This window comes from Urocampus carinirostris, chromosome 18 (genome assembly GCF_059441175.1).
Source record: "Urocampus carinirostris isolate Australia breed hairy pipefish chromosome 18, RoL_Ucar_1.0, whole genome shotgun sequence".
NCBI lineage: Eukaryota > Metazoa > Chordata > Actinopteri > Syngnathiformes > Syngnathidae > Urocampus > Urocampus carinirostris.
The window spans coordinates 13204107-13216299 of NC_142366.1; the positions used below are offsets into that span (position 1 = coordinate 13204107).

The 12193-nt window shown below is 41.7% G+C and overlaps 1 protein-coding gene and 1 pseudogene across 2 annotated transcripts in view; both read right to left on the minus strand.

Annotated features, from left to right (window-relative positions):
- The window catches only part of oxsr1b (oxidative stress responsive kinase 1b), a 57729-nt gene that overhangs the window by 40762 nt on the left and 4774 nt on the right, over positions 1 to 12193 (minus strand). The window lies entirely within an intron of this gene.
- On the minus strand, positions 6986 to 7599 carry LOC148348403 (calmodulin-1 pseudogene; annotated as a pseudogene).

A 12193-nucleotide genomic window follows, 5' to 3' on the forward strand; every position in this document is an offset into this window, starting at 1 on the left:
CTTTGGAAATATACACTTTTTTCCTTGGATTACTTTCAACGGGCACCTGGACTCTGCAGGTCTGCATCAAACCTTAAGTACCGGTATCATTTTCCGTTCATTATGCCGGCTGTGATTTTTGGAATTGTTTATTTGCTGTTAATAGTGTCAATAAAATTGTTCAAACCAAACCAAAAAAGGTTGTGTTTGTGTTGCATTTCTTTCAATATGGGCGCATGCGGCTAATATACAGTTGCGGCTTGTGTATGTACAAAATCGGTTTTCCTCCGGAAATGTGGTGGGTGCGGCTTATAATCAGGTGCGCTCTTTAGTCCGGAAGTTACGGTATTTTAGCCAAAAAACAGCTGGGACAAATGCATGAAGCTTTACCTAGTCCCAGGTCAAATTTGGTCACAATCTAAAAAACCAATCTACAGTATTTTGGACATTTTTCTAAGGCTATGTCCAGGCGTTTCCCAAAGTGGCCATTTGGAGACTCTAAAAAGACCAGTGACATCATACAGTCACGTATTTGCTTCAACAGTTTGACCGCTCGCATGCGGGTTAAAGCATGTCACTAGAATGAACCCTTGGATGCATTCGTGGGATCAAAAATGACCCCATGGGTTGTCATTCAAAATCTTTAAAAATAAAAATAAAGTAGTAATCCTATCATATGCCAGGTATTACTCTTAAAACACGTGTATGACATGATGCCATTAGTATTTTTTCCCCACTAATCATCGACCCCACTCATGGAAGAGTGTATAAACTGATAGGTCATGCATCCAAGAGTTAACTACTCAAAAAAACGAAACTAGCACCGAAAATGCACTTTTTTTAAATTGAAAAATGCATCGAAATTGCAATACTGGTCTGAAAAATCGCAATTAGGTTTTTTCCAAAATTGTGCGGTCCTAAACGGTGGTAATGGATTTACCATTCGTTTTCTTTTTTATTTTAACAAAAGTGATTCCTGACAGTAAAAACGATCAGAAGAGGAATCATGAACCGGCAAGTCAGCTGACGTGCTGCCAGTGGTCATAAATCAGTAAACCATAGCGAAGGAAAAAAAAGGGAGAGTGGAAAGACCAGCAGAGCAGGTCCGAGAGGGGGATTTCTAGAAATCCATCAAACCGAACCACAAAAGTCCTGCTTCTTTCCTGCTGGAGTCCATTTACTTTTGTGGGATATATATTTTTTATTTCAGGCCAAAGAAGAAGTCGGTATCGAGAAAGCGTCAGACTACATGAATTATTCAGTCAGGCGCTGCTCCAAACGTTAGGCCTAGCTTGCTAATCAGACAAAATAAGCGCAAGGAAATTGTTTTTTAAATGCAGAGTTAGCTTCCATGCAAGCTGTAGATCCGGACTAAATTATCAATGTTATCACACTTTTGAAAATATGAGCCTATGAAGAGTATAAATATTTAAAATTTGAGCCTATGAAGAATACAAATAACGCTTCCTATTTTGTATTCATACATAGATAGCCATTGTATAATGCTGGACAATGCTACATTGTCAATGCTAACTGCTAGCACGGTTTGTACTTGGTACAATTCAAGCACTTTTTAAGGCCTTTCAAAGCCAATTAAGCAGTACCACTTAAACAGAAATCTGGTGTGATTCATGTGTTGTATTATTTTTATTTTATTTGAATTTATTTGGTCCGCTGACTTGGGAAAATTCATTTTCACCGACTGTACCAGAGGGGTACAGTCAGTGCTGTCGCAGCAGAGCTATTCCCCAAATTACATATTTACAGCACCTGGTATTCCTTAGCAGTCTCCCATCCAAGTTTAGGTGCAGCATGCACTTGTCCTCTTGGGTGTGATCTGTAGGGGGCAATGACCCTTCATAGGACAATGCCGTATAAACTAATGCCAGCTGTCGTTAATCACGAGGGAAGAAGAAATGCAATGTCAAAGCAAAGCCACCAGAGAGCAGTGTTGGCGTCATTCTTAAGCAGACTTGTTAAGAAACCATTTCAAGCCTTTGTAAGCACTTTACTGAAAATTCAAGCACTTTGTAATCCTCAAAAACACAGAATTAAAATTCAAGCATTCTCAAGGATTTTAAGAACCAGTACAAACCCTATACTAGCCAACAGTAATAGTACATTAGTCACAAACAGAAAACTTTAATGAATATTAATATCTGACACATCAATCCTTTATAATGTCACGTTATTTTCAACCTTTTGTTTCCATTGAAGATTTAAAGGGTCAGTCTGGATTATTTGACCACTAGATGGAGCCGTATTTTTGTCGTGCAACCGAAAACCGGTGATAAAAAGCACAAGGACGAAGACAAATTATGGACACTAGAAGTGACCGAAAAGCACTATTTTTCGCCAAGCTTTTCCTGAGTTTTTGTTTTTTGGGGGGCACCTTTTGGAGCAAGATAGACGAAAATTATGTCAGCTCCCTCTAGGTGAAGCTCATTACTTGAAAATGAATGATATTTTCGACAAAAAAAGTCTTTTTTTTTTTTTTTAAATGCCTATTTGTATGATAGTTCATGCGTTTTCTTTATTACTTAAATCAATATGGCTCTTTAAAATAAAGTTACTTTTACAACTAAGAGGCGCTAAAAAATATGCACTGTCCCTTTAAAACCTCCATAACATAAATATCACAAATGCATATGCTATGGCATGCTTTGTCAAACATCATTTTCTAATCAAACGAACGACGTAGAAAAAAAAAGAAAAAAATTAGCCCAAACATTGACACAACAAGCTTGCACTTTAGAACACTTTGCCAAGTGTTTTATGTAAGCATATTTCTTCTTTTGCGGCTGTTGCCATAACGCTACCGATGTGTGAAAGTCACAGTGCGATGAGGAGCTGATCGTCATTTATAGTATTACGATTTCAGGCAGGAGTTATCGATGTATCGAGAAGGCTGCTTCTTTTTGTTACCAGTTTGATATTAATTTCCAAGACTTGTTATTACTATGTAGTTACTATGTTATTACCAAGTTGGAATAAAAGATTAAAATAGACTGTTAACCACTAAAAGGTCATGCCAGTTAGAAATCAAATTTCTTAGAAAATCACTATCACCCCTTACCTGTGAGCTACACGGGTATTCTTAGAGGGCTACCTGTAGCCCACGAGCACTAAGTTGGTGACCCCGAGTCCAGTTTATTAACGGGCTAGGCAAACTAGACTGTGCCAATGTGCTTCATAAAGCAACTCACGCTTTTTTATGAGACTATTAAAAAAGAAGAAAATGATCACTGGTGAGCTACTCAGGTTTTTATAGGGTGCTACCATGGGTCCACAAGCACCACGTTGGTGATCCCAAGTCAAAAATGTTGTACAGTAGTCTGATTATCTTAGTAAAAGAATTTTGATGGAAGTGGCACGCAACAGTAAGCGATTACTGACGTGATGTTGCATTCGGGTCAGCTAGAGTTCGTTAAGCGGGAACGGAACCTTATCAGATTAGCATCGCCTCCAATTAACTTCTCCATGGTGAACGGCGGCTGGAGAAGAAAACAATGTGAACTTATGGGAAAAATAACAGGAAAATATTGAAATAGTAAATGCGTGATAGACCAAAAAATAGCTTTCACTATATGTGTGTTTTTATGATGAAAAATCATTTTTTATTTTTATAAATTAATGTGACAAGAAATGTGAGTTATTGTCGAAATAGGTGTTAGCAACCCAAAGGGTTGAAAAAGCTATATTGATTCAAATAAATTGATTTAAAAGTGCCATGTTTCTCAACAGGTCTGCTTAAAAATGACACGGACAGCTCACTGGCGGCTTTGCTTTGCCCCTGCATCTCCACTCATGATTTACGGCAGCTGGCATTAGTTTGTTTGGCATTTTCTATGAAGCTTCATTGCCCCCCCCGGGGCACGCCCAAGAGTACAGGTGCATGCTACTCCTAAACAGGGCACTATAAACTGTGTATTAGTACAAGGATCATGTATCAATTATGGAGATTTATTATGGGCCATGCAAAAAAGGTAGTGTTTCCCAGTGGTAAATTGTATTGGAAAAAACTTGTAAGCTACATATTCCTGTCATTTTTACTTAACATCTATATGGGGAAAGATTTGTCTGAAAAAAACAAAATATTTCACACTTTACTCAAGATCTAAAAATCACATGTCTTAATAAATTTGCATGCGAGATTAAAAATGTATTATGCAAATCGCAGATATTTTTGGGGCTCTGCAAAATACACAAAGTTGGGCATGTTACTTAAAAAAGTAACTGGTTATAGTTACTCACTACTTCTTGCAAAAAGGGACTGAGTTAGTAACTGAGTTACTCTATGGTAACAGTTACTAGTTACCAGGGAAAGTAACTATTTATGTTACTTAAAAAAGTGGTATGTAAAGGAATTCAAATATTTCTGAGCACTATTTGAGTCAGTTTATTAGTGAAGAAAAAAAGGAATTGTTTTTCTAAACCTCAAAATATTTACTGCACATCACCAGCAACAGAAGTATCCTACATTTAAAGAGCAACAGAAATAAACAGTAAACAATATAATCAACTAACAATAAACAGTAAACAATATGAGTCAAGTCCAATAAATTAAATCTAACTCTCAACCAGAGACAACTGATCAAGTAGACATAGCCTACTGTTAGTTGTTAGCTGGTTAGTTGGATCCCTTAACCACTAGAATAGTATGAGCACCATTTCCTGTTGTGTGTCTTGGGCATGTACAGCCTGGTGGTGTCCATCCATTCCAGGCCAATATATGTTTGCCTTGAATGGTTGACTCACTATTGGTGTGTGAGTGTGTGTGTGAATGGGTAAGTGTGAACCACATTGTAAAGCGCTTTGGGAGGTCTTAATTGACTTGAATAGCGCTATATAAATGCAGACCATTTACCCGACTTCAAGTAATTTGTTCACAACAAAAGTCCACCGAAAAACAATATTAATTAAGTTTCAGTCTATAGAATAAATCAAAATCTCTAGTCAGAAAACAGCTTAAGTAGACGTATGCTAATGCACTTCCAAGTATTTTCACCCAACAAAAGTCAGTACAACAATATAAAGTGTGTTTAACACTGCACTGTAAAATAAATCACTCAAAACCTGAGACAACAGGTCATGTATAATCTACAAGTGCTCATCAAATATGTTGTTCACAACAAAAGTCAACTGTAAAACAATTTCAATTGACTCCAATCCCTCTGTCTACCTCTCTCACTTCCTCCCCTCTCTATCCTCCCCCTCCATCCATCCATCCCTCTCTCTCTCTCACTCTCTGTCTATAATAGCTGACCATACATCTTTCAATGAGGCAAGAGCAGCAGTTTTGGTACAATTAAGTCAAGACATGTTGATTTGTGACGCCCTTAATCTCAAGGAGTATCAAAGGGCTGCACAGACTACAGATTATTGCAAATCACAGACTATTATTACACCATCCCCTGATCTAAATTGTAAATGAGGGCAAGGAAAAACTCAAAAACCTCAACATGAGCAAAATGAAGAAACCATGAGAAGGGGCCCATGAGGTATCCCCCCTTCCAACAATAAGAGTTTAAAGACACAGGAAAAAATGAGAAAGAATCCTACACTACTTTTCCCAAATGAGATGTTAAGTATTGTGATTTGATAGCGCTCTTACTCGTGATATTACCGTAGGACGGTCTTCATTGTGTCACGTCTTCATGCACGCATTGTTTTGTGTTATTTTAGATGGCTGCTGTGTTAGGTTGTATAACAGCCGTGTTCACATTCACATGAATGAATAAATATGCCAAAAGGCTTACCAAGGATGTCCTGCTTGTCTATGCTGATTTCTCCTTGACAAAGTAATGCACTACTTTTGACCATCCGTAATGATAGAAAAAAATAATTTGTTAGATAACCCTGTTACAGAAAAATAACGCAGTTATTCCAAACACTGAAAATACATGACCAAAAACGGATTTTTTTCTTTTAATGGTACATGAAAGAGGTAAGCTCACCGTAAGACTTTTGAAGTTCCCCCCTCCTCCTTCTAAAAAGGGGCGGGACTATTAAGATGGTCATTCATATTCAACCCGAAAACAACAACAAAAAAAAGAAACATGCTAAAATGTTTTTTTTTTTTAGTTAGTTTTTACATCCCCCCCGATTTTGTGAAGAATAACAACCGGGAATATTCTCTTGTTAACATAAACGGGTTAATCTCCGTGTAACACCCCCCAATTTTTTTTTTTTTTAAAAACATCAAGGGGACAGCGTTTAGTGGAATCTGCACGCTTGGGGTTGTAGTTTTGTATGTACTTCGGTTCTCGAACTTTAGCGAGCATTAGGAACAGAAATAAATGAAGAAATGAGCAGTTTCAATTTTGATTCACTCCAAAGAAAAACTGTTAAGGGGACCTTTTGCTGGAGTTGGGGTGGTAGTTTTGTATGGACTTCAACTTTTGAAGCCCTAGTTTTTGCGTTAATGGGAAAATCTGGATGAATCATTTGATGGAATTGCCATGGGGTCGGGGCATTCTCCCTGGGGTAGTTTTGTATGTCCTGTGATTCTTACTCTATGCACAAAAACAGAAATTAGGAGCCAAAACTTTTCCTTGGGTCGGAAATTTGGTACGAGGTAATTAGTAGAATCTGCACTTGATGTGTTAGGTTGTAGTTTTGTATGTACTCCATTTCCCAATGTTTTATACAAACAGGGAAAAAAAGAAGCAGCCCCAATTTTTTCCCCGACTCGGAAAATAATTATTGTTAAGTGGAACCGGCACGTGGTGGATGGTAGTTTTGTATGTGTTCTGGTTCTCAAAACTTTTGCATGCACAAAGAACAAAAAGGAAAAAAAGAAATGCCCCGAAGTTTGCTTTAGCAGATAAAATTGGTTTTCGTCGTTGCTACCGATACTAAATTGATTTCCGGAGGGAGGGGGCAGGGACAGGATCACTAACTGTCTTTTTTTTCATGCAGATATTTTTCCGTTTTTTTTCCCCGTGTGGACAGAAGGATATCGTATTTCAACATTCAATAATTTTCTATACAGAAACAGTATGAATAAATGATTTTTTTTTTTCGTTTATCTCCAAGAGAGAGGTAAGTAAAACGTTTGGATTTTTTTTCCCATTTTTTTTCTTTTCTTCTAAGAGGGGGAGGGGCGGGACGGCTTCACTTTGCGGTCATCATCTGTACAAACTCTTCGTAGTTGATCTGTCCGTCTCCGTCAATGTCGGCTTCTCTGATCATCTCGTCCACCTCCTCGTCCGTCAGCTTCTCCCCCAAGTTCGTCATGACGTGACGCAGCTCGGCGGCGCTGATGTAACCGTTGCCGTCCTTATCGAATACCCGGAAGGCCTCGCGGATCTCCTCCTCGCTGTCCGTGTCTTTCATTTTCCTCGCCATCATGGTCAAGAACTCCGGGAAGTCGATGGTGCCGTTACCGTCAGCGTCCACCTCGTTGATCATGTCCTGCAGCTCGGCCTCGGTGGGGTTTTGCCCCAGCGACCTCATGACGGTGCCCAACTCTTTAGTTGTGATGGTGCCGTCGCCATCCTTGTCGAATAAGGAGAAAGCTTCCTTGAATTCTGCAATCTGCTCCTCTGTTAGTTGGTCGGCCATGTCGGATGGATTGTGTGCTTCTCGGTGTGTGGATGCAGACTAGGAATGTGCTCGTCCCTTTACGTACGCTTTACGGAAACGGCGCCGTCACGAATGGCAGCCACTCCAGCAGCTCCCGTGTTATTTTCGCTACTTTTGTGATTTATTTATTTGTTTAGTTATTTTTGCTTACTTTATCAGTGCCTTGCATTACTTGGATTACTTTCTATCCTATGGATATGGGTTTCAACTCGCAAAAATACGTATATTCAAGAAACCTACTCCTCGACCTGAAGAACTCTCGAGCCGGCACGGTCCCTTTTTTACCTAACGAGGTAAGGCGACCCTACCGGGGTTGCAGAGCCGGTGCTAAAGTAAAGGCTAAGCGGCTAGCGGCGAAGTGGCGATATAAGCCCACGGTACCGTCCATAATCATGGGGAATGTCAACTCCCTACCGAATAAGATCGACGAACTGGCTGTGCTTGTGAAAGACATCAAAGCATACAGGGAGTGCAGCTTGCTTTGCTTTACGGAAACGTGGCTCACGCCTAGCATCACGGACGCTAACATCGCGCTAAACGGCTTCTGTGCTGTTCGGGCTGACAGAGGGACAAAAGTCAGTGGGAAGCGCAAAGGAGGGGGACTGGCTATCTACGTGAACACGAGGTGGTGTAACCCCGGGCATGTAAAAACCAAGATTTCTATCTGCTGCCGTGTTGTCGAACTTTTGGCTGTAAGTCTCCGTCCCTATTACATGCCCAGAGAGTTCGGACACGTCATTGCTGTCATTGTTTACATCCCACCGCGCGCTGATGCGGAAGTAGCGTGTGACGTCATCCACTCCGCGGTGGCAAAACTCCAGACACAACACCCGAGGCGTGTTCAGGAGAGTGAGCGATTGCTATCGCTAGCTATCGCTAGCTTCTGAACGGCCAATGATTATTGAGCGCTCGCGTGCCCGAGTAATCACGGGAGAAAGACCGCTTACTTTGATTTCCAACATGGCGTCGACAGTGCAGAAGATGGAGGATCTCACCCTGACGAGTGCTGTTGGCGATGTAATATATCGTCTTACATTGCCTGGTAATGTTTGTGAACAATGCAAGACAGGTATGACCCTTCCACTGCGTTTAGGATAACCTTAACTGTGTCAATATGCGAACTGTCGCTCATATAAGCCAACTCGCTCAAAGCAAGCTGTAGAACGAAATCCATTGTACTGTCGTCGGCCATTTTGGATCAGTAAGGCAATCACAGTGAGCGATTACAAAACGTTCAGCAGTGCGCGGCAAGCGATTAACAAGCGACTACATGTCTGATTACTCTCCTGAACACGCCTCCGGAGGCTGCAATGTTAATCTCAGGGGACTTCAACCACGTGACTCTTGATAAGACACTGCCCTCTTTTGTCCAGTATGTGAACTGCAAGACCAGGGGAAATAGGACTATTGACCTTCTGTATGCGAATATAAAAAATGCATACAGCGCTAAACCACTGCCTGCCCTTGGAAAAGGAGACCACAACCTCATTCTGCTTAAACCACAGTACAAACCAAGAGTGAGGAGGCTACCAACAACCACACGCTCATTTAGAAAATGGTCCACCGAGGCAGAGCAGGCTCTGAGAGACTGCTTTGGATGTACGGACTGGGATGTCCTGCTAGGGTCCAGCAGTGGGGACATTGAGGAGATGGCAAACTGCACTACTGACTACATTAAGTTCTGCATGGACAATGTTGTTCCTATAAAGACTGTACGCTGCTATGCCAACAACAAGCCCTGGATCACGAGAGACATCAAGTGCCTTCTGAACCAAAAGAAGAGGGCCTTTAAAAATGGTGATCATCAGGAGCTAAAACGAGTACAGAAGGAGCTCCAAGTCCAGCTCCGGAAAGGGAAGGAGCAGTACAGGAGGAAGTTGGAGAAAAAGCTGCTGAACAACAACATGAAGGAGGTGTGGGAAGGGATGAAAACAATTACTGGCTGCAGCACCAAGCAGGGAGTGGCTGTGGATATAGATGTGGGGCGAGTCAACCAGTTGAACAACTTTTTCAACAGGTTTGACCACTCCGCCTCATCCTCACCCCTGAGTTGTGCAGCTGTCCTTCCCCCTCCCCCTCTGGACACTAGCATGGAAGACATCCCCCCACTAAAAATAACTTCAGCCCAGGTGTGTGGGGAGCTGAGAAGGCTACGAACCAGCAAGGCAGCTGGTCCGGATGGAATATCCCCCCGACTGCTGAAAGCCTGTGCGTCTGAGCTGGGAGACCCTCTACAGCGCATCTTCAACCTGAGCCTTGAACAGGGGAGGGTCCCTCAGCTGTGGAAAACATCCTGCATCATCCCAGTCCCAAAGAAATCAAGACCAGAGCAACTCAACGACTTCAGGCCAGTCGCCCTGACATCACATGTGATGAAGACCATGGAGCGGCTGCTGCTGCACCACCTGAGGCTACAGGTCCGTCACGCCATCGACCCACTGCAATTTGCTTACCAGGAGAAGGTGGGAGTGGAGGATGCTATATTATACCTGTTACACCGATCCCTCTCTCACCTGGATAGGGCGAAGGGGGCTGTGAGGATTACATTTTTGGACTTCTCTAGTGCCTTCAATACCATACAGCCTCTGCTACTGAGTAGGAAATTGACAGAGATGGGAGTTAGCTCACACCTTGTAGAATGGATTACTGACTACCTGACAGGCAGACCGCAGTATGTGAAACAGGGGGGCTGTACATCGGACACCGTGGTTAGCAGCACAGGATCTCCGCAGGGGACCGTTCTCTCTCCGTTCCTATTCATTCTATATACATCGGACTTTAAGTACAACTCTGAGTCCTGCCATGTGCAAAAGTTTGCCGATGACACTGCGATCGTGGGATGTATCAGAAACGGGCAGGAGGAGGAGTACAGGAAATTGATTCAGGACTTTGTCCGATGGAGCGACGCAAACCACCTGCACCTAAACACCACCAAGACCAGAGAGATGGTGGTGGACTTCAGGAGAACCAGAACTCACCCGGTTCCTGTAACCATCAAGGGAGAATGTGTAGAATTTGTCCAGACCTACAAATACCTGGGTGTGCAGCTGGACAACAAACTGGACTGGACTGCCAACACAGAAGCTCTATGTAGGAAAGGGCAAAGCCGACTTTACTTCCTCAGAAGGCTGGCCTCCTTCAACATCTGCAAAAAGCTCCTGAAAATATTCTATGAGACAGTAGTGGCAAGCGCCCTCTTCTATGCGGCAGCGTGTTGGGGAGGCAGCGTCAAGAAGAAGGATGCCTCTCGTCTCAATAAACTGGCTAGGAAAGCGAGCTCTGTTGTGGGCAAAGAGCTGGACAGCCTAACAACAGCAGCTGAGAGACAGGCACTGAAAAAGCTGAGGTCAATCATGGACAATCCATCGCATCCGCTTCACAGCATTATCTCCGGACAGAAGAGCAGTTTCAGTGACAGACTGCTGTCACTGTCTTGTACTACGGACAGACTGAAGAGATCTTTTCTTCCTCATGCCATGAGGCTCTTTAACTCCACCCGGCAGAGTAAAGGCCCACATTAAACCACACCACCTACATTGGATCTTACTGCATTATGTGTTCTGTGTAGCACTATTTAGTTAATCTATACAACATGCTAAAGTGGGCATTTGCACGTCACACTGGGTATTTGTATATTGTTTTCTTTTGGCTTTATTATTGTATTGTTCTCAGCTCAGGGATGCTGCTGGAAATGTGAATTTCCTTTAGGGGATGAATAAAGTATCTATCTATCTATCTATCTATCTAGAAACTGATAGATTAGCTTTAAAAGTCCTGACAAAGTTAAATAGTTTACCAAAAATAAAAAAGGAAGAATTGCATTCAAACCCACCATCCACCTGCTGATGATGTCATCAAGCTGAGACCAGCAATGTCCTCTCTCTCTCTCTCTCTCTACTTCTGCAGCACTTACTGTTCCTTGAAACGTGTTAATTTTATATTGTTTTTTGATTGTTTCTTGCCAATTATGTTTGTGATGATGCAATGTTCAATAAAAAAGGGGAAATAAAGTTTGTTAGGGGCACCAGGTAGCCCTGATAGAACACCTTAGTAGCTCACCAGTGATTTCTGACTATCATGTTTTTTTTAATTTATAGACTGATCATTTTTAAGCCTAATTCTAAACATTACAACTTGTCCCCTGGCATGTATTTAAAGGGACAGTGAGTATTATTGACCACTAGTTGTCGCTGAATGATGGAGTGCAACCAAAAACAAGTACTAAAAAGCACAAGGAAGAATACAAACTACGGAGATTCAAGGTGACCAAAACGAACTATTCTACTTCTCGTTGATTTTGCCCAGCCTTATTGAGGTTTTTAGGTCCCTGTGGCAGCAAGTCGGCAGACAATCATGCCATCTCCCTTTAAGTGAAACTCAAGATCCGAGGGAACTGTTTGCTCGTCTTGTAAGAATAGATAAATGCCAATTTCTCAACCTACAAATATTTTTAAAAATTCATGTTTGTATGATAGTTCACATATTTTTCTAAGTATTTAAATCTGTTTTTAATTGCTAAATATTACACACTGTCCCTTTAAACTACTACAAGAGCTAGGGTTGCCTAATAAAGTCAGAAAATAAAAACAGACTAAGTGCATAGAGGATAACATTATGGAATCCGATT